Source organism: Petromyzon marinus, chromosome 72, assembly GCF_048934315.1.
Source record: "Petromyzon marinus isolate PM22_M1 ecotype Great Lakes invasive population chromosome 72, UKy_Petmar_22M1.pri1.0, whole genome shotgun sequence".
Classification (NCBI taxonomy): domain Eukaryota; kingdom Metazoa; phylum Chordata; class Hyperoartia; order Petromyzontiformes; family Petromyzontidae; genus Petromyzon; species Petromyzon marinus.
This window is the reverse complement of record NC_133738.1, coordinates 210793-234706: the sequence shown is the minus strand read 5'-3', so window position 1 is coordinate 234706 and position 23914 is coordinate 210793. Positions and strand designations below refer to the sequence as shown.

At 48.2% G+C, this 23914-nt stretch overlaps 2 long non-coding RNA genes across 2 annotated transcripts; both read left to right on the top strand.

Annotated features, from left to right (window-relative positions):
• The first annotated feature begins 1107 nt into the window (after window positions 1-1107).
• LOC142906910 (uncharacterized) lies at window positions 1108-12988 on the top strand. Its single transcript, XR_012930550.1, has 3 exons — window positions 1108-1239; window positions 7149-7192; window positions 12514-12988. It is a non-coding gene; the product is annotated as an uncharacterized LOC142906910 (long non-coding RNA).
• A 72-nt stretch (window positions 12989-13060) lies between these two features.
• On the top strand, window positions 13061-21413 carry LOC142906909 (uncharacterized). The gene is made up of 2 exons (XR_012930549.1): window positions 13061-15326; window positions 15388-21413. It is a non-coding gene; the product is annotated as an uncharacterized LOC142906909 (long non-coding RNA).
• Window positions 21414-23914: the final 2501 nt, after the last annotated feature.

Sequence of the window (23914 nt, the reverse complement as noted above, 5' to 3'; positions counted from 1 at the left end):
ACACCCACTCACCCTCCCACTCACCCACCTACTCACACTCTCACCCACCTACTCACCCACCTACTCACCCACCCACCCACTCACCCACCCACTCACCCACCTACTCACCCACCCACTCACCCTCTCACTCACCCACTCTACTCACCCACCCACTCACCCTCTCACTCAACCACCCACTCACCCCACTCACTCACCCACCTACCTCACCCCTCACTCCACCTACTCACCCACCTACTCACCCACCCACCTACTCACCCACCTACTCACCCTCCCTACTCACCCACCTACTCACCCTCTCACTCACCTTCACCCACCCACTCACCCACCCACCTCACCCACTCCCACCCACCTAACTCACCCACTCACCCTCTCACTCACCCACCTACTCACCCACCCTCTCACCCTCTCACTCACTCTCTCACTCACCCTCTCACTCACCCTCTCACTCACCTACTCACCCTCTCACTCACTCACCCCCCCACTCACCCACTCACCCACCTACTCACCCACTCACCCACCTACTCACCCACCCACTCACCCTCTCACCCACTCACCCACTCACCCACCTACTCACCCACCTACTCACCCACCCACTCACCCTCTCACCCACTCACCCACTCACCCACCTACTCACCCACCTACTCACCCACCCACTCACCCTCTCACCCACTCACCCACTCACCCACCTACTCACCCACCTACTCACCCACCTACTCACCCACCTACTCACCCTCTCACTCACCCACTCACCCACCTACTCACCCACCTACTCACCCACCCACTCACCCTCTCACCCACTCACCTACTCACCCACCTACTCACCCACCTACTCACTCACCTACTCACCCACCCACTCACCCTCTCACTCACCCACCTACTCACCCTCTCACCCACCTACTCACCCACCTACTCACCCACCCACCCACTCACCCACCCACTCACCCACCTACTCAACCACCCACTCACCTACTCACCCACTCACCCACCCACTCACCCTCTCACCCACCTACTCACCCACCTACTCACCCACCCACCCACTCACCCACCCACTCACCCTCTCACTCACCCACCTACTCACCCACTCACTCACCTACTCACCCACTCACCCACCCACTCACCCTCTCACTCACCCTCTGCCACAGGGGTGGAGGTTCGGCCTACGCGCTCAACACGGAGCCTGCCTCGCCTGGAGACAAACCACGGCCATACAGTATCGCAGTGAGTGGAGACTTCAACATAGTGAGTGGGCGTGCACTCACCACTACACTCACCACTACACTCACCACTCACCGCCACACTCACCACTACACTCACCACTACACTCACCACCACACTCACCACTACACTTACCACCACACTCACCACTACTCTTACCACTACACTCACCACCACACTCACCACTACACTCAACACTACACTCACCACTCACCACTACACCACTACACTCATCACTACACTCACCACTACACTCACCACCACACTCACCACTACACTCACCACTACACTCACCACTCACCACTACACTCACCACTACACTCACCACCACACTCACCACTACACTCACCACTACACTCACCACTCACCACTACACTCACCACCACACTCACCACCACACTCACCACCACACTCACCACTCACCACTACACTCACCTCTACACTCACCACTACACTTACCGCCACACTCACCACTACACTCACCACTCACCACCACACTCACCACTACACTCACCACTACACTCACCACCACACTCACCACTACACTCACCACCACACTCACCACTCACCACTACACTCACCACTCACCACCACACTCACCACTACACTCACCACTACACTCACCACTACACTCACCACTCACCACTACACTCACCACTACACTCACCACTACACTCACCACTCACCACTACACTCACCACTACACTCACCACTACACTCACCACTCACCACTACACTCACCACTACACTCACCACTACACTCACCACTCACCACTACACTCACCACTACACTCACCACTACACTCACCACCACACTCACCACTACACTCACCACTACACTCACCACCACACTCACCACTACACTCACCACTACACTCACCACCACACTCACCACCACACTCACCACGACACTCACCACTACACTCACCACTACACTCACCACTACACTCACCGCTACACTCACCACTACACTCACCACTACACTCACCACCACACTCACCATCACACTCACCATTACACTCACCACTACACTCACCACTCACCACTACACTCACCACTACACTCACCACTACACTCACCATCACACTCACCACCACACTCACCGCCACACTCACCACGACACTCACCACTCACCACTACACTCACCACTACACTCACCACTCACCACCACACTCACCACGACACTCACCACTACACTCACCACTACACTCACCACTACACTCACGACTCACCGCCACACTCACCACTACACTCACCACTACACTCACGACTCACCGCCACACTCACCACTACACTCACCACTACACTCACCACTACACTCACCACTCACCGCTACACTCAACTCTACACTCACCACTACACTCACCACTCACCACTACACTCACCACTCACCACTACACTCACCGCAACACTCACAGCCACACTCACCGCCACACTCACCACTAACTCACCACTACACTCACCACTCACCGCTACACCCAACTCTACACTCACCACTACACTCACCACTCACCACTACACTCACCACTCACCACTACACTCACCGCAACACTCACAGCCACACTCACCGCCACACTCACCACAACACTCACCACTACACTCACCACTACACTCACCACTACACTCACCACTCACATCACACTCACCGCTACACTCACCACTACACTCACCACCACACTCACCACTCACCAATACACTCACCATCACACTCACCACTACACTCACCACTACACTCACCACTACACTCACCACTACCATCACACTCACCGCTACACTCACCACTACACTCACCACCACACTCACCACTACACTCACCACTACACTCACCACCACACTCACCACTACACTCACCACCACACTCACCACTCACCATCACACTCACCACTACACTCACCACCACACTCACCACTACACTCACCACCACACTCACCACCACACTCACCACCACACTCACCACCACCACACTCACCACTACACTCACCACCACACTCACCACCACACTCACCACTCACCGCCACACTCACCGCCACACTCAACACTACACTCACCACTCACCACTACACCACTACACTCATCACTACACTCACCACTACACTCACCGCCACACTCACCACTACACTCACCACCACACTCACCACCACACTCACCACTCACCACTACACTCACCTCTACACTCACCACTACACTCACCACTACACTCACCACCACACTCACCACCACACTCACCACCACACTCACCACTCACCACTACACTCACCTCTACACTCACCACTACACTTACCGCCACACTCACCACTACACTCACCACTCACTCACCACTCCACCACACTCACCACTACACTCACCACTACACTCACCACCACACTCACCACTACACTCACCACCACACTCACCACTCACCACTACACTCACCACTCACCACCACACTCACCACTACACTCACCACTACACTCACCACTACACTCACCACTCACCACTACACTCACCACTACACTCACCACTACACTCACCACTCACCACTACACTCACCACTACACTCACCACTACACTCACCACTCACCACTACACTCACCACTACACTCACCACTACACTCACCACTCACCACTACACTCACCACTACACTCACCACTACACTCACCACCACACTCACCACTACACTCACCACTACACTCACCACCACACTCACCACCACACTCACCACGACACTCACCACTACACTCACCACTACACTCACCGCTACACTCACCACTACACTCACCACTACACTCACCATCACACTCACCATTACACTCACCACTACACTCACCACTCACCACTACACTCACCACTACACTCACCATCACACTCACCACCACACTCACCGCCACACTCACCGCCACACTCACCACGACACTCACCACTCACCACTACACTCACCACTACACTCACCACTCACCACCACACTCACCACGACACTCACCACTACACTCACCACTACACTCACCACTACACTCACGACTCACCGCCACACTCACCACTACACTCACCACTACACTCACGACTCACCGCCACACTCACCACTACACTCACCACTACACTCACCACTCACCGCTACACTCAACTCTACACTCACCACTCACCACTACACTCACCACTACACTCACCACTACACTCACCGCAACACTCACAGCCACACTCACCGCCACACTCACCGCCACACTCACCGCCACACTCACCACTACACTCACCACTACACTCACCACTACACTCACCACTCACCATCACACTCACCGCTACACTCACCACTACACTCACCACCACACTCACCACTCACCAATACACTCACCATCACACTCACCACTACACTCACCACTACACTCACCACTACACTCACCACTCACCACTACACTCACCACTACACTCACCACTACACTCACTACTACACTCACCACTACACTCACCACCACACTCACCACCACACTCACCACTACACTCACCACTACACTCATCACCACACTCACCACTCACCGCCACACTCACCGCTACACTCACCACTACACTCACCACTCACCGCCACACTCACCACTACACTCACCACTACACTCACCACCACACTCACCACGACACTCACCACTACACTCACCACTTCACTCACCACTCACCACTACACTCACCACCACACTCACCACTCACCACCACACTCACCACCACCACCACCACTACACTCACCACGACACTCACCACGACACTCACCACTACACTCACCACCACACTCACCACTCACCGCCACACTCACTGCCACACTCACCACCACACTCACCACTACACTCACCACCACACTCACCACTACACTCACCACTACACTCATCACCACACTCACCACTCACCGCCACACTCACCGCTACACTCACCACTACACTCACCACTCACCGCCACACTCACCACTACACTCACCACTACACTCACCACCACACTCACCACGACACTCACCACTACACTCACCACTACACTCACCACCACACTCACCACTCACCACCACACTCACCACTACACTCACCACTACACTCACCACTCACCACTACACTCACCGCTACACTCACCGCCACACTCACCACCACACTCACCACTCACCGCCACACTCACCGCCACACTCACCACTACACTCACCACCACACTCACCACGACACTCACCACTATACTCACCACTACACTCACCACTCACCACGTCACTCACCATGACACTCACCACCACACTCACCACCACACTCACCACCACACTCACCACGACACTCACCACGACACTCACCACCACACTCACCACCACTACACTCACCATTACACTCACCACTACACTCACCATCACGTTGATGATGTTGATGTTATTTTGATTTAAAGCTTTCGTGACTGCAGTAATTCATATTCTTAGTTTTTTCGGTAAAGTCACGAAACGTCGTGAGAATTTTTTATTGTTTTATATATATTTTGTTATTTTGTTGTTTCTCTTCAACGTGACTTTACCGAAAAAACTAAGAAGATGTTGATGTTGTTATTGTTGTTGATGTTGTTGTTGATGATGTTGATGTTGATGATGTTGATGTTGATGATGTTGATGTTGTTGATGTTGATGTTGTTGATGTTGTTGATGTTGATGATGTTGATGTTGATGATGTTGATGATGATGATGTTGTTGATGTTGATGATGTTGATGTTGTTGATGATGTTGTTGATGATGATGTTGATGATATTCTTAGCTCTTTCGGTAAAGTCACGTTGAAGGGAAACAATAAAATAATACAATATATAAAACTTTACCGAAAGAGCTAAGAATATGAATTACTGCAGTCACGAAAGCTTTAAATCAAAATGTTGATGATGTTGATGTTGTTGATGTTGTTGAAATTGATGATGATGATGTTGATGTTGTTGATGTTGATGACGATGTTGATGATGTTGATGTTGTTGATGATGTTGATGTTGTTGATGATGTTGTTGATGTTGTTGTTGATGTTGTTGATGTTGTTGTTGATGTTGTTGATGTTGTTGTTGCTGTTGTTGATGTTGATGACGATGTTGATGATGTTGATGTTGTTGATGATGTTGATGTTGTTGATGATGATGTTGATGATGATGTTGTTGATGTTGATGATGATGTTGTTGATGTTGTTGTTGATGTTGAAGTTGATGATGTTGTTGTTGATGTTGTTGTTGATGTTGATGATGTTGATGTTGCTGATGTTGATGATGATGTTGTTGTTGTTGATGTTGTTGATGTTGAAGTTGTTGTTGTTGATGTTGATGATGTTGATGTTGTTGATGATGTTGATGTTGTTGAAGTTTTGATTTAAAGCTTTCGTGACTGCAGTAATTCATATTCTTAGTTTTTTCGGTAAAGTCACCACGTTGAAGAGAAACAACAAAATAATAAAATATATAAAAAACAATAAAAAAATTCTCACGACGTTTCGACCATAACTCAAACGGTCATCTTCAGGTGTGTTGGTTTGCATAAATTAATTTTTAAACGGCGCATTTATTTATTTATAAAAAACGTTAGCACCACGCGCAGCGATTTGACAGTTTACCCAGGACTAGTCCATCTATATTTTGAAAAGAGGAGGGGGGAGACGAAATTTTTTATAATGTATGCTGTCTGAAAGCCAATGTAAGCGTGAACAATCAATTAAGAACTGAAATGGTTTATCAAATCTTTCCAATGATTGCTAAGATAGAATCCATCTTCTCGGTTGAAATTGTCTCTGTGCTTGTATATGTGGATAGCCTCATGAACGAATCTCTCATGGAACTAAGATTATGTTGTTGAAGTTGTTGATGTTGTTGTTGATGTTGTTGATGGTGTTGATGTTGTTGTTGATGATGTTGTTGATGTTGTTGATGTTGTTGAAGTTGTTGATGTTGTTGATGTTGTTGATGTCGTGGGCTTCTGTGCTTCCAGGAGAAGGGAATTAATGGATTCAATGCCTCATCAACATTCTTACGGTAACATCAACATCACTACCATCATCACCTGCATCAACATCACTAACATCAACATCACTACCATCATCACCCTCATCAACATCACTACCATCAACATCACCATCACTACCATCACCATCAACATCACTACCATCACTACCATCAACATCACTACCATCAACATCACTACCATCACTACCATCACCATCAACATCACTACCATCAACATCACTACCATCACTACCATCAACATCACTACCATTAACATCACCATCACTACCATCACCATCAACATCACTACCATCAACATCACTACCATCACCATGAACATCACTACCATCACTACCATCAACATCACTACCATCACTACCATCACCATCACTACCATCACTACCATCACCATCACTACCATCACCATCAATACCATCACTACCATCACTACCTGTGTGTGTGTGTCTATGTGTGTGTGTCTATGTGTGTGTGTGTCTATGTGTGTGTGTGTCTATGTGTGTGTGTGTCTATGTGTGTGTGTGTCTATGTGTGTGTGTCTATGTGTGTGTTTGTGTCTATGTGTGTGTGTGTCTATGTGTGTGTGTCTATGTGTGTGTGTCTATGTGTGTGTGTCTCTGTGTGTGTGTCTATGTGTGTGTGTGTGTGACTGTGTGTGTCTGTGTGACTGTGTGTGTCTGTGTGTGTGTGTCTCTGTGTGTGTGTCTCTGTGTGTGTGTCTCTGTGTGTGCGTCTATGTATATATGTGTGTGTCTATGTGTGTGTCTTTGCGTGTGTCTATGTGTGTGTGTGTGTCTATGTGTGTGTGTGTGTCTATGTCTCTGTGTGTGTGTCTATGTGTCTCTGTGTGTGTGTCTATGTGTCTCTGTGTGTGTGTCTATGTCTATGTGTGTGTGTGTGTCTATGTCTATGTGTGTGTGTCTATGTGTGTGTGTGTCTCTGTGTGTGTGTCTATGTGTGTGTGTGTGTCTATGTGTGTGTGTGTGTCTATGTCTCTGTGTGTGGGTCTATGTGTCTCTGTGTGTGTGTCTATGTCTATGTGTGTGTCTATGTCTATGTGTGTGTGTCTATGTGTGTGTGTGTCTCTGTGTGTGTGTGTGTCTATGTCTATGTGTGTGTGTGTCTCTGTGTGTGTGTCTCTGTGTGTCTGTGTGTGTCTATCTGCGTGTGTCTATCTGTGTGTGTCTATCTGCGTGTGTCTATCTGCGTGTGTCTATCTGCGTGTGTCTATCTGCGTGTGTCTATCTGTGTGTGTCTATCTGCGTGTGTCTATCTGCGTGTGTCTATCTGCGTGTGTCTATCTGTGTGTGTCTATCTGCGTGTGTCTATCTGCGTGTGTCTATCTGCGTGTGTCTATCTGTGTGTGTGTCTATCTGCGTGTGTCTATCTGCGTGTGTCTATCTGCGTGTGTCTATCTGTGTATGTGTCTATCTGCGTGTGTCTATCTGCGTGTGTCTATCTGCGTGTGTCTATCTGCGTGTGTCTATCTGCGTGTGTCTATCTGCGTGTGTCTATCTGTGTGTGTCTATCTGCGTGTGTCTATCTGCGTGTGTCTATCTGCGTGTGTGTCTATCTGCGTGTGTGTCTATCTGCGTGTGTCTATCTGCGTGTGTCTATCTGCGTGTGTCTATGTCTGTGTGTCTATCTGTGTGTGTCTATGTGTGTGTGTGTGTCTATGTCTCTGTGTGTGTGTCTATGTGTCTCTGTGTGTGTGTCTATGTCTATGTGTGTGTGTGTCTATGTGTGTGTGTGTCTCTGTGTGTCTGTGTGTGTGTCTATGTCTGTGTGTCTATCTGTGTGTGTCTATCTGCGTGTGTCTATCTGCGTGTGTCTATCTGCGTGTGTCTATCTGCGTGTGTCTATCTGTGTGTGTGTCTATCTGCGTGTGTCTATCTGCGTGTGTCTATCTGCGTGTGTCTATCTGCGTGTGTGTCTATCTGCGTGTGTCTATCTGCGTGTGTCTATCTGCGTGTGTGTATCTGCGTGTGTCTATCTGTGTGTGTCTATGTGTGTGTGTGTCTATGTCTCTGTGTGTGTGTCTATGTGTCTCTGTGTGTGTGTCTATGTCTATGTGTGTGTGTGTCTCTGTGTGTGTGTCTCTGTGTGTCTGTGTGTGTGTCTATGTCTGTGTGTCTATCTGTGTGTGTCTATCTGCGTGTGTCTATCTGCGTGTGTCTATCTGCGTGTGTCTATCTGCGTGTGTCTATCTGTGTGTGTGTCTATCTGTGTGTGTGTCTATCTGCGTGTGTCTATCTGTGTGTGTGTCTATCTGTGTGTGTCTATCTGTGTGTGTGTCTCTGTGTGTGTGTCTCTGTGTGTCTGTGTGTGTGTCTATGTATATATGTGTCTATGTCTGTGTGTGTGTCTATCTGCGTGTGTCTATCTGCGTGTGTGTCTATCTGTGTGTGTCTATCTGCGTGTGTGTCTATCTGCGTGTGTGTCTATCTGCGTGTGTCTATGTCTGTGTGTCTATCTGTGTGTGTCTATCTGCGTGTGTCTATCTGCGTGTGTCTATCTGTGTGTGTCTATCTGTGTGTGTGTCTATCTGCGTGTGTGTCTATCTGCGTGTGTGTCTATCTGCGTGTGTGTCTATCTGCGTGTGTCTATGTCTGTGTGTCTATCTGTGTGTGTCTATCTGCGTGTGTCTATCTGCGTGTGTCTATCTGTGTGTGTCTATCTGTGTGTGTGTCTATCTGTGTGTGTGTCTATCTGTGTGTGTCTATCTGCGTGTGTCTATCTGCGTGTGTCTATCTGCGTGTGTCTATCTGTGTGTGTCTATCTGTGTGTGTCTATCTGCGTGTGTCTATCTGCGTGTGTCTATCTGTGTGTGTCTATCTGCGTGTGTGTCTATCTGCGTGTGTGTCTATCTGTGTGTGTCTATCTGTGTGTGTCTATCTGTGTGTGTCTATCTGCGTGTGTGTCTATCTGCGTGTGTCTATCTGCGTGTGTCTATCTGTGTGTGTCTATCTGTGTGTGTCTATCTGCGTGTGTGTCTATCTGCGTGTGTCTATCTGTGTGTGTCTATCTGCGTGTGTGTCTATCTGTGTGTGTCTATCTGCGTGTGTCTATCTGTGTGTGTCTATCTGCGTGTGTGTCTATCTGTGTGTGTGTCTATCTGCGTGTGTCTATCTGCGTGTGTCTATCTGCGTGTGTCTATGTCTGTGTGTCTATCTGCGTGTGTCTATCTGCGTGTGTCTATCTGCGTGTGTCTATCTGCGTGTGTCTATGTCTGTGTGTCTATCTGCGTGTGTCTATCTGCGTGTGTCTATGTCTGTGTCTCTGTGTGTGTCTCTGTGTGTGTGTCTGTGTGTGTGTGTCTCTGTGTGTCTGTGTGTGTGTCTATGTATATATGTGTCTATGTCCGTGTGTGTGTCTATCTGCGTGTGTCTATCTGTGTGTGTCTCTGTGTGTGTGTCTGTGTGTGTGTGTCTCTGTGTGTCTGTGTGTGTGTCTATGTATATATGTGTCTATGTCTGTGTGTGTGTCTATCTGTGTGTGTTTATCTGTGTGTGTGTCTATCTGCGTGTGTCTATCTGCGTGTGTCTATCTGTGTGTGTCTATCTGTGTGTGTGTCTATCTGCGTGTGTCTATCTGTGTGTGTGTCTATCTGCGTGTGTCTATCTGCGTGTGTCTATCTGTGTGTGTCTATCTGCGTGTGTCTATCTGCGTGTGTCTATGTCTGTGTGTGTCTATGTCTGTGTGTCTATCTGCGTGTGTCTACCTGCGTGTGTCTATGTGTGTCTATGTATATATGTGTCTCTGTGTGTGTCTCTGTGTGTGTGTCTGTGTGTGTGTGTCTCTGTGTGTCTGTGTGTGTGTCTATGTATATATGTGTCTATGTCTGTGTGTGTGTCTATCTGTGTGTGTCTATCTGCGTGTGTCTATCTGCGTGTGTCTATGTCTGTGTGTCTGTGTGTGTCTATGTCTGTGTGTGTGTCTATCTGTGTGTGTCTATCTGCGTGTGTGTCTATGTCTGTGTGTCTATCTGTGTGTGTCTATGTCTGTGTGTGTGTCTATCTGCGTGTGTCTATCTGTGTGTGTGTCTATCTGTGTGTGTGTCTATCTGCGTGTGTCTATCTGCGTGTGTCTATCTGCGTGTGTCTATGTCTGTGTGTCTATCTGTGTGTGTCTATCTGCGTGTGTCTATCTGCGTGTGTCTATCTGCGTGTGTCTATGTGTGTGTGTGTGTCTATGTGTGTGTGTGTGTCTATGTGTATATGTGTGTGTGTCTATGTGTGTGTGTGTGTGTCTATGTCTCTGTGTGTGTGTCTATGTGTCTCTGTGTGTGTGTCTATGTCTATGTGTGTGTGTGTCTATGTGTGTGTGTCTCTGTGTGTCTGTGTGTGTGTCTATCTGCGTGTGTCTATCTGCGTGTGTCTATGTCTGTGTGTGTGTCTATGTGTGTGTGTGTCTATGTGTGTGTGTCTCTGTGTGTCTGTGCGTGTGTCTATCTGCGTGTGTCTATCTGCGTGTGTCTATCTGTGTGTGTGTCTATCTGCGTGTGTCTATCTGTGTGTGTGTCTATCTGCGTGTGTCTATCTGCGTGTGTCTATCTGCGTGTGTCTATCTGCGTGTGTCTATCTGTGTGTGTCTATCTGCGTGTGTGTCTATCTGCGTGTGTCTATCTGCGTGTGTCTGTGTGTGTGTCTATCTGCGTGTGTCTATCTGCGTGTGTCTATCTGTGTGTGTCTCTGTGTGTGTCTCTGTGTGTGTGTCTGTGTGTGTGTGTCTCTGTGTGTCTGTGTGTGTGTCTATGTATATATGTGTCTATGTCTGTGTGTGTGTCTATCTGTGTGTGTCTGTGTGTGTGTGTCTATCTGCGTGTGTCTATCTGTGTGTGTCTCTGTGTGTGTGTCTGTGTGTGTGTGTCTCTGTGTGTCTGTGTGTGTGTGTCTATCTGTGTGTGTCTATCTGTGTGTGTCTATCTGTGTGTGTCTATCTGCGTGTGTCTATCTGCGTGTGTCTATCTGTGTGTGTCTATCTGCGTGTGTCTATCTGTGTGTGTCTATCTGTGTGTGTCTATCTGCGTGTGTCTATCTGTGTGTGTCTATCTGCGTGTGTCTGTGTGTGTGTCTATCTGTGTGTGTCTATCTGCGTGTGTCTATCTGCGTGTGTGTCTATGTGTGTGTGTCTATCTGCGTGTGTCTATCTGCGTGTGTCTATCTGCGTGTGTCTATCTGCGTGTGTCTATCTGCGTGTGTCTATCTGTGTGTGTCTCTGTGTGTGTGTCTGTGTGTGTGTGTCTCTGTGTGTCTGTGTGTGTGTCTATGTATATATGTGTCTATCTGTGTGTGTGTCTATCTGCGTGTGTCTATCTGCGTGTGTCTACGTAGGGGAGCCAATCCGTTTGCGAGTGTGAAGCTGCGTCCCACCAAGACCAACGACCGCTCCGCCCCTGCCATCAAGTGACCCCTGACCCCTGACCCCACCCCCATGTGACCTCTGACTCCCACCCCCAAGTGACCTCTGACTCCCACCCGCAAGTGATCTCTGACCCCCCCCCACCCCCAAGTGACCTCTGACCCCCCCCCCCCACCCCCAAGTGACCTCTGACCACCCCAGCCCCAAGTGACCTCTGACCTCTCCACCCCAAGTGACCTCACTCCACCCGCCCTCGCATTAATTAGTAATTTAGTAATCAATCGATCAATCAATAACGATGACCGATCGCTTGTATTGATGAACGCTTGAACCATTGCCCGCTAATTGCTCGCCATTAATTTCCTACGTGACAATAATCATCGATTGATGCTTGATTGGCTGATTGATTTTACAGCCCAGCAGTGGAGGGGGGGAGGGGCGAGGGGAGGGGCGGGGGGAGGGGCGAGGGGAGGGGCGAGGGGCGGGGCGAGGGGGGGAGGGGGGAGGGGCCACCCCCCCCCCCCCACCCACCCAGTGGAAGCTGGCCCTGTGCAGTACGAGGGGGGCATATGTAAATGAGGGGGTATGCTAATGACGGTTATGCAAATGAGGGACATGCAAATGAGGGAGATGCAAATGTTGTTATGCAAATGAGGGATATGCAAATGAGGGTTATTCAAATGATGGTTACACAAATTATGGTTGCACAAATTATGGTTATGCAAACGAGGTATATGCAAATGAGATATATGCAAATTTCGGATATGCAAATGATGGTTATGATAATGAGTGGGCATTCAAATGACGGTTATGCAAATGAGGGCTGTGCAGATGAGGAATATGTAGATCGTGTAGATGAGGAATATGCAAATGAGATATATTCAAATGAGAGATATGCAAATGAGCTGCATGCAAAGTAGGGATATGCAAATGCGAGGCAATGCACATTGAGGATGTGGGCATGAGGTGCACACGGTGAGTTTTGCAAACGCGAGGAGAGGGATGGGCCCTGTGGATACAGCGCAGTTGGCGAGCACAAAACGGCCAGCAACAATCAGCACCTTCGGCGCGGGTTCGCTACGATGGATAGCGGCGGCGTTAGCCCAGCGTTATGGATCTATAGACCCGTGTATAGATCTATAGACCAGCGTTATGGATCTATAGACCCGTGTATAGATCTATAGACCGGCGTTATAGATCTGTAGACCCGTGTATAGATCTATAGACCAGCGTTATAGATCTGTAGACCGGCGTTATGGATCTGTAGACCAGCGTTATGGATCTGTAGACCAGCGTTATGGATCTGTAGACCCGTGTATAGATCTATAGACCGGCGTTATAGATCTGTAGACCCGTGTATAGATCTATAGACCAGCGTTATGGATCTATAGACCCGTGTATAGATCTATAGACCAGCGTTATGGATCTATAGACCAGCGTTATGGATCTGTAGACCAGCGTTATGGATCTGTAGACCAGCGTTATGGATCTGTAGACCAGCGTTATGGATCTGTAGACCCGTGTATAGATCTATAGACCAGCGTTATATATCTGTAGACCCGTGTATAGATCTATAGATCAGCGTTATGGATCTGTAGACCAGCGTTATGGATCTGTAGACCAGCGTTATGGATCTGTAGACCAGCGTTATAGATCTATAGACCGGCGTTATGGATCTGTAGACCCGTGTATAGATCTATAGACCAGCGTTATAGATCTATAGACCAGCGTTATGGATTTATAGACCAGCGTTATGGATTTATAGACCAGCATTATGGATTTATAGACCAGCGTTATGGATCTGTAGACCAGCGTTATGGATCTGTAGACCAGCGTTATGGATCTATAGACCAGCGTTATGGATCTGTAGACCAGCGTTATGGATTTATAGACCAGCGTTATGGATTTATAGACCAGCGTTATGGATCTATAGACCAGCGTTATGGATTTATAGACCAGCGTTATAGATTTATAGACCAGCGTTATGGATCTGTAGACCAGCGTTATGGATCTGTAGACCAGCGTTATGGATTTATAGACCAGCGTTATGGATTTATAGACCAGCGTTATGGATCTATAGACCAGCGTTATGGATTTATAGACCAGCGTTATAGATTTATAGACCAGCGTTATGGATCTGTAGACCAGCGTTATGGATCTGTAGACCAGCGTTATGGATTTATAGACCAGCGTTATGGATCTGTAGACCAGCGTTATGGATCTGTAGACCAGCGTTATAGATCTATAGACCAGCGTTATGGATCTGTAGACCAGCGTTATGGATTTATAGACCAGCGTTATGGATTTATAGACCAGCGTTATGGATTTATAGACCAGCGTTATAGATCTATAGACCAGCGTATAGATCTATAGACCAGCGTTATGGATTTATAGACCAGCGTTATGGATTTATAGACCAGCGTATAGATCTATAGACCAGCGTTATGGATTTATAGACCAGCGTTATGGATTTATAGACCAGCGTATAGATCTATAGACCAGTGTATAGATCTATAGACCAGCGTATAGATCTATAGACCAGCGTTATGGATTTATAGACCAGCGTATAGATCTATAGACCCGCGTATAGATCCGTAGACCCACGTATAGATCCATATACCGGCGTATAGATATATAGCCCAGGGTATAGATCCATAGACCCACGTATAGATCCATAGACCGGCGTATAGATCTATAGACCAGTGTATAGATCTATAGACCGGCGTTATGGATCTGTAGACCGGCGTATAGATCTATAGACCAGCGTATAGATCTATAGACCAGCGTTATAGATTTATAGACCAGCGTTATAGATCTATAGACCAGCATATAGATATATAGCCCAGGGTATAGATCTATAGACCAGCGTAGAGCTCTATAGCCTAGCGCAGGGATCTATAGACCAGCGTATAGATCCATAGACCAGCATATAGATCTATAGACCAGCGTATAGATCCATAGACCCGCGTTATAGATCCATAGACCCGTGTTATAGATCTATAGACCAGCGTATAGATCTATAGACCCACGTATAGATCTATAGACTCGTGTGGATGTACATAGACTACGGCATACCTCTAAAAGGTCAACTTTGGGAGAAGTACAAATGTGCCTTATACAATCACACAGATGCCTTGGACGTGATAGCCGTCTCTAAACTCGTACGTGGTGGTCTACAGACTGACTTGCATTGTAGAGGCGTACAGACTAACACACAGAAATCTACAGACTAACACACACAGAGGTGTACAGACTAACACATAGAAGTCTCCAGACTAACACACACAGGTGTACAGACTAACACATAGAAGTCTCCAGACTAACACACACAGAGGTGTACAGACTAACACACACAAGTCTACAGACTAACACACACAGGTGTACAGACTAACACACAGGTCTACAGACTAACACAGAAGTCTACAGACTAACACACAAGTCTACAGACTAACACACACACAAGTCTACAGACTAACACACACAAGTCTACAGACTAACACATAGAAGTCTCCAGACTAACACACACACAAGTCTACAGACTAACACACACACAAGTCTACAGACTAACACACACAGGTCTACAGACTAACACAGAAGTCTACAGACTAACACAGAAGTCTACAGACTAACACACACAGAAGTCTACAGACTAACACACACAGGTGTACAGACTAACACACACAGGTGTACAGACTTACACACACAAGTCTACAGACTAACACACAAGTCTACAGACTAACACACACACAAGTCTACAGACTAACACACACACAAATCTACAGACTAACACACACACAAGTCTACAGACTAACACACACAGGTCTACAGACTAACACAGAAGTCTACAGACTAACACAGAAGTCTACAGACTAACACACACACAGAAGTCTACAGACTAACACACACACAAGTCTACAGACTAACACACAGAAGTCTACAGACTAACACACACAGGTGTACAGACTAACACACACAGAAGTCTACAGACTAACACACACAGGTGTACAGACTAACACACACAGGTGTACAGACTTACACACACAAGTCTACAGACTAACACACAAGTCTACAGACTAACACACACACAAGTCTACAGACTAACACACACACAAGTCTACAGACTAACACACACACAAGTCTACAGACTAACACACACAGGTCTACAGACTAACACAGAAGTCTACAGACTAACACAGAAGTCTACAGACTAACACACACACAGAAGTCTACAGACTAACACACACACAAGTCTACAGACTAACACACACAGGTCTGCAGACTAACACAGAAGTCTACAGACTAACACACACAGAAGTCTACAGACTAACACACACACAAGTCTACAGACTAACACGCACAAGTCTACAGACTAACACACAGAGGTTTTTTGCAGGGCAGTGTTATAGGGGAGGGTCTGGTCACGCCCCAGTCGCTCCTGATTGGTCACGCGTGTGAGGTTCTGGTCACGTGGTGGGAGAGAGGGGTGGGGGGGGTGGGGGATATTGATGATGTTTGTTTGTTGATGTTTCTTTGTTGATGTTTTGTTGATGTTTATTGGGTACACTTTGTAATTGCGCGAGATTCTGAGGTTTCACTCGGTGCCTTGGGTAGATCGGCCCACGCCCGCTCCCGATTGGCTGATGGGCAAGGAGAGCCAACGCCCACGCTCGCCTCCGATTGGCCGGCGGCCGTCGTAGAGCCGTCGCTCGCTCCCGATTGGCCGGCGGGCGAATAGCTCCAACGTCCTCGCTCTCGCCCGCGATTGGCCGGCGGGCCCCGTAGATCCTCCGTCGCTCACGCTCTCGCCCCTGATTGGCCAGCGGGCCCCGTAGAGCCTCCGTCGCTCACGCTCTCGCCCCCGATTGGCCGGCGGGCCCCGTAGATCCTCCGTCGCTCACGCTCTCGCCCCCCGATTGGCCGGCGGGCTAATAGCTCCAACGTCCTCGCTCTCGCCCGATTGGCCGTCAGGGGGCGTCGGGGGCAGGGGGGGCGGCGTTTGGTCGGGGGGGGGGGGCGCTTTGCGAACGGGGCGCTTTGACGCTGTAATAGTTGACGCTGGCTAGGAAATAGTTGGGGTGCACTCTGGGAAATGTTCATCACGGTCCCCCCCCCCCCCCCCGTTGCCGTGGGTGTCACGTGACGTGGGTGTCACGTGACGTGGGTGTCACGTGACGTGGGTGTCACGTGACGTGGGTGTCACGTGACGTGGGTGTCACGTGACGTGGGTGTCACGTGACGTGGGTGTCACGTGACGTGGGTGTCACGTGACGTGGGTGTCACGTGACGTGGGTGTCGTTGAAGGCCGCGTCGTTAGAACCCCCTGCCAGCGCCTCGACCGCACGGCCGGAACGGAGGCCGGTTCCTTACTGGTAGTGTCGACGTTTTAGCACCGCCACCACCACCACCACCGCCACCGCCGCCGTGTCGGGTACTCACTTGAGGCCGAGTGGAGCTACGGGGAGTGGCCCGGGACCGGTTCAGACATTCGCCCGCGTTGTGAACACGGCAACGGATTTGTACCGCGGTCGGTCGGTCGGTCCGTCGGTCCGTCGGTCGGTCAGTCCGTCGGTCCGTCAGTCTGTCGGTCCGTCGGTCGGTCAGTCCGTCGGTCCGTCGGTCGGTCAGTCTGTCGGTCCGTCGGTCCGTCGGTCCGTCGGTCCGTCGGTCGGTCAGTCTGTCGGTCCGTCGGTCCGTCGGTCCGTCGGTCCGTCGGTCGGTCAGTCTGTCGGTCCGTCGGTCCGTCGGTCGGTCAGTCTGTCGGTCCGTCGGTCCGTCGGTCGGTCAGTCTGTCGGTCCGTCGGTCCGTCGGTCGGTCAGTCTGTCGGTCCGTCGGTCCGTCGGTCGGTCAGTCTGTCGGTCCGTCGGTCCGTCGGTCGGTCAGTCTGTCGGTCCGTCGGTCGGTCAGTCCATCGGTCCGTCGGTCCGTCGGTCGGTCAGTCTGTCGGTCCGTCGGTCCGTCGGTCCGTCGGTCCGTCGGTCCGTCGGTCCGTCGGTCCGTCAGTACAAGCGATGGCGATTGGCAGTGGGGGGACGGTTGTGTATCGCTTTGGCGTGAACGTGGGCACGGCTATAGGATCGTGAACGTGGGCACATGCTATAGGATCGTGAACGTGGGCACGGCTATAGGATCGTGAACGTGGGGTACGGCTATAGGATCGTGAACATGGGGTACGGCTATAGGATCGTGAACGTGGGCACGGCTATAGGATCGTGAACGTGGGTACGGCTATAGGATCGTGAACGTGGGCACGGCTATAGGATCGTGAACGTGGGGTACGGCTATAGGATCGTGAACGTGGGCACGGCTATAGGATCGTGAACATGGGTACGGCTATAGGATCGTGAACGTGGGTACGGCTATAGGATCGTGAACATGGGGTACGCTTCTGTGCGGTTGTGCATCGGGTAGTGAACATTATGCTTGTTTTGGGGAGCGCTACGCAAATGGGTACACTATGCGATTGTGCATCGCTTCACACAACACACTTAAGAGATGGGTACACTATGTGATTATGCATCGCTACACACTTAAGCGGTAAATGGGTACACTGTGTGATTATGCATCGCTACACACTTAAGTGGTAAATGGGTACACTATGTGATTTACATCGCTACACACAACACACTTAAGCGGTAAATGGGTACACTATGTGATTTTACATTGCTACACGCAACACACTTAAGCGGTAAATGGGTACACTATGTGATTTACATCGCTACACAACACAGTTAAGTGGTAAATGGGTACACTATGTGATTTATATCGCTACACACAACACACTTCAGCGGTAAATGGGTACACTATGTGATTTACATCGCTACACACAACACACTTCAGCGGTAAATGGGTACACTATGTGATTTACATCGCTACACGCAACAGACTTAAGCGGTAAATGGGTACACTATGTGATTTACATCACTACACACAACACACTTAAGCGGTAAATGGGTACACTATGTGATTTACATCGCTACACACAACACAATTAAGCGGTAAATGGGTACACTATGTGATTTACATCGCTACACACAACACAGTTAAGCGGTAAATGGGTACACTGTGTGATTTACATCGCTACACACAACACACTTAAGCGGTAAATGGGTACACTATGTGATTTACATCACTACACACAACACACTTAAGTGGTAAATGGGTACACTATGTGATTTACATCGCTACACACAACACACTTAAGCGGTAAATGGGTACACTATGTGATTTACATCGCTACACACAACACAATTAAGCGGTAAATGGGTACACTATGTGATTTACATCGCTACACACAGCACACTTAAGCGGTAAATGGGTACACTATGTGATTTACATCACTACACACAACACACTTAAGTGGTAAATGGGTACACTATGTGATTTACATCGCTACACAACACAGTTAAGTGGTAAATGGGTACACTATGTGATTTATATCGCTACACACAACACACTTCAGCGGTAAATGGGTACACTATGTGATTTACATCGCTACACACAACACACTTCAGCGGTAAATGGGTACACTATGTGATTTACATCGCTACACGCAACAGACTTAAGCGGTAAATGGGTACACTATGTGATTTACATCACTACACACAACACACTTAAGCGGTAAATGGGTACACTATGTGATTCACATCGCTACACACAACACAATTAAGCGGTAAATGGGTACACTATGTGATTTACATCGCTACACACAACACAGTTAAGCGGTAAATGGGTACACTGTGTGATTTACATCGCTACACACAACACACTTAAGCGGTAAATGGGTACACTATGTGATTTACATCACTACACACAACACACTTAAGTGGTAAATGGGTACACTATGTGATTTACATCGCTACACACAACACACTTAAGCGGTAAATGGGTACACTATGTGATTTACATCGCTACACACAACACAATTAAGCGGTAAATGGGTACACTATGTGATTTACATCGCTACACACAGCACAGTTAAGCTGTAAATGGGTACACTGTGTGATTTACATCGCTACACACAACACACTTAAGCGGTAAATGGGTACACTATGTGATTTACATCGCTACACACTAGGTGGTAAATGGGTACACTGTGTGATTTACATCGCTACACAACACAGTTAAGCGGTAAATGGGTACACTATGTGATTTACATCGCTACACACAACACACTTAAGTCTTAAATGGGTACACTATGTGATTTACATCACTACACACAACACACTTAAGTGGTAAATGGGTACACTATGTGATTTACATCGCTACACACAACACAATTCAGTGGTAAATGGGTACACTATGTGATTTACATCACTACACACAACACACTTAAGCGGTAAATGGGTACACTATGTGATTTACATCGCTACACACTAAGTGGTAAATGGGTATACTGTGTGATTTACATTGCTACACAACACAGTTAGGCGGTAAATGGGTACACTATGTGATTTACATCGCTACACACAACACACTTAAGCGGTAAATGGGTACACTATGTGATTTACATCGCTACACACTAAGTGGTAAATGGGTACACTATGCGATTATGCATCGCTACACACAACACACTTAAGCGGTAAATGGGTACACTATGTGATTGTGCATCGCTACACACAACACACTTAAGTCTTAAATGGGTACACTATGTGATTTACATCGCTACACACAACACACTTAAGTCTTAAATGGGTACACTATGTGATTATGCATCGCTACAGGCAACAGACTTAAGCGGTAAATGGGTACACCGTGTGAATAATCGCTGGAGCCCTCTCTACTTTATTGGGGTACACATTGGTAATCGTCTCTCTCTCTCTATTCTGCTCGGCTAGGAAAAACCAAAAAAATAAACTCCTTTAACACAAAAAAGTGTTTTTTTTTATTTTTCGTTAATTTTAAAAACACGACGTTTTTATTCACTGCTACGCGCGCCAATGATGACGTCAACGCTAAGGGGCCGTACATAAATGACGTCACAAAAAGTCAGACACACACCCCCTCAAACATGACGTCACAAAGCTCCGCCCCTCCCCCCAAAACGATATTTCCATTTTGGAAAATAAAACACGTGCCTCGAATCGCTTTAAACTAATATTTTATTATTATTTTTATTACTTAAAACTATTATTCATTTGTAGTGCGAATTTAATGTGGCCCTGCACTCCGATGTTGTAGGTAGGAAACATTTATTAAAAAGGAGGCGTTGGAAAGCTGAAATTTAGCATAAAATTCAACGGTGGAATCATTAAAATCGAAATGTTTAATAACAATAATTCCAAACATTTTACGAAATTTAATGCTTCTACATTCTCCCGTGGTTAAGTCACAATGCTTCTTCGCGGAATAAATAAAAGGTGACCCTTAGTAAATTTAAATAATCACATAGTTAATAATGAAAATCAAAATTAGTGTTGTTAGAACAATTCAATTATATTTTGGGTTCTTTCGGTAAAGTCACCACCACGTGGAAGGGAAACAATAAAACAATAAAAATATAAAACAATAAAATTCTCACGACGTTTCGACTGCAACACGAGCAGCAATCATCATCAGGTGTGAAAACCACACAGACACACATACAGACACACACATACACATACACAGACTCACACAGACATACACACACAGACACATACACACACAGACACATACACACACAGACACACATACAGACACACACATACACACACACATACACAGACACATACACACACACAGACACACACATACACACACACAGATACACACACAGACACACATACACACAGACACGCACACACAGACACACACAGACACACATACACACACACAGACACACACACAGGCACACACACATACACACACATACAGACACAGACACATACACACAGACACACAGACACATACACACAGACAAACACACATACACACACAGACACACATATAGACACACCCACAGACACACACAAAGACACACACACAGACACACACAGACACACACACAGACACATACACACAGACATACACACACAGACACATACACACACAGACACATACACACACAGACACATACACACACAGACACATACACACACAGACACACACATACACAGCCACACGCAGACACACACACATACAGACACACAGACACACACATACACACACAGACACACATACAGACACACACACATACAGACACACACAGACACACACACATACATACACAGACACACACACAGACATACACAGACATACACACACAGACACATACACACGCAGACACATACACACACAGACACACATACAGACACACATACACACACATACACAGACACACACAGACACACACACAGAGACACACACACAGACACACATACACACACACAGACAACAACAACAACAACCGCCATTCGCCACTAAGTGGCGGTGACGTCACCACGACGCTTGTGCCAGGCCATGTGCACCCTGAGGCCACGTGAAGTGTCGAACGCCCGCTGGCAGGAGGTCACGGGGCAGACCCAGGTGCCACGGGTCGACTGACTGAGATGACTGGCTGATGCACCACCTGTGCCCCTACTGTGCCAACCTGCTGTGCTTTAGCCACCCGGCGCTCCGCTCGCTGTTGTGAGCGTCGCTCCTCCGCCCTCCGTTGTTGTTGGAGGGCGACTGCCTCCAACTGCCCAGTAGCGTCCTTCACGAGCCTCCTCCACAGAGGCCGATCTTGACACCGCTGGTACCAGTCATCGGCAAGTCCACTCAGCTCCACGTCCTCCTGTACCACATCACTCCATCTCTTCTCTAGCCCGTGCCGCGCCCGCTTAGCCCCCTCAATCCGGCCAAACAAAAGCTGTTTCGGCATGCGGTGGCTGGGCATGCGGGCTACATGACCCAGCCATCGCAGCCTTGCCTGCCGGAGGAGCTCACCGATGGGACCCTGCCCAGATCTTTCAAGGATTTGTGAGCTCCTCACACAATCCAGTCTGGTTAAACCCAGGATGGATCGTAGGCAGGTCAGCCTAAATGTTTCTAACCGGCGAAGATGTTCCATTAGGGGGGTCCACGTTTCGCAAGCGTAGAGAAGGGAGGGAATGACCGTGGCCGAGAAGACCTGAAGCTTAGTGCGGAGCGACAGACCAGGTAGCTTCCACACAGCGTTACGCAACCGATGAAAAGATATTGCCGCTCGACTGATTCGGAGTGAGACCTCTGCTGTTAAACTGGAGCCAGTCATAAGCACACTGCCCAGGTATGGGAAACTCTCCACTCTCTCCACAACTGCCCTCCACACACACAGACACACACATACACACACACACAGGCACACACACATCCACACACACACAGACACACACAGACACACACATACACACACAGACACATACACACAGACA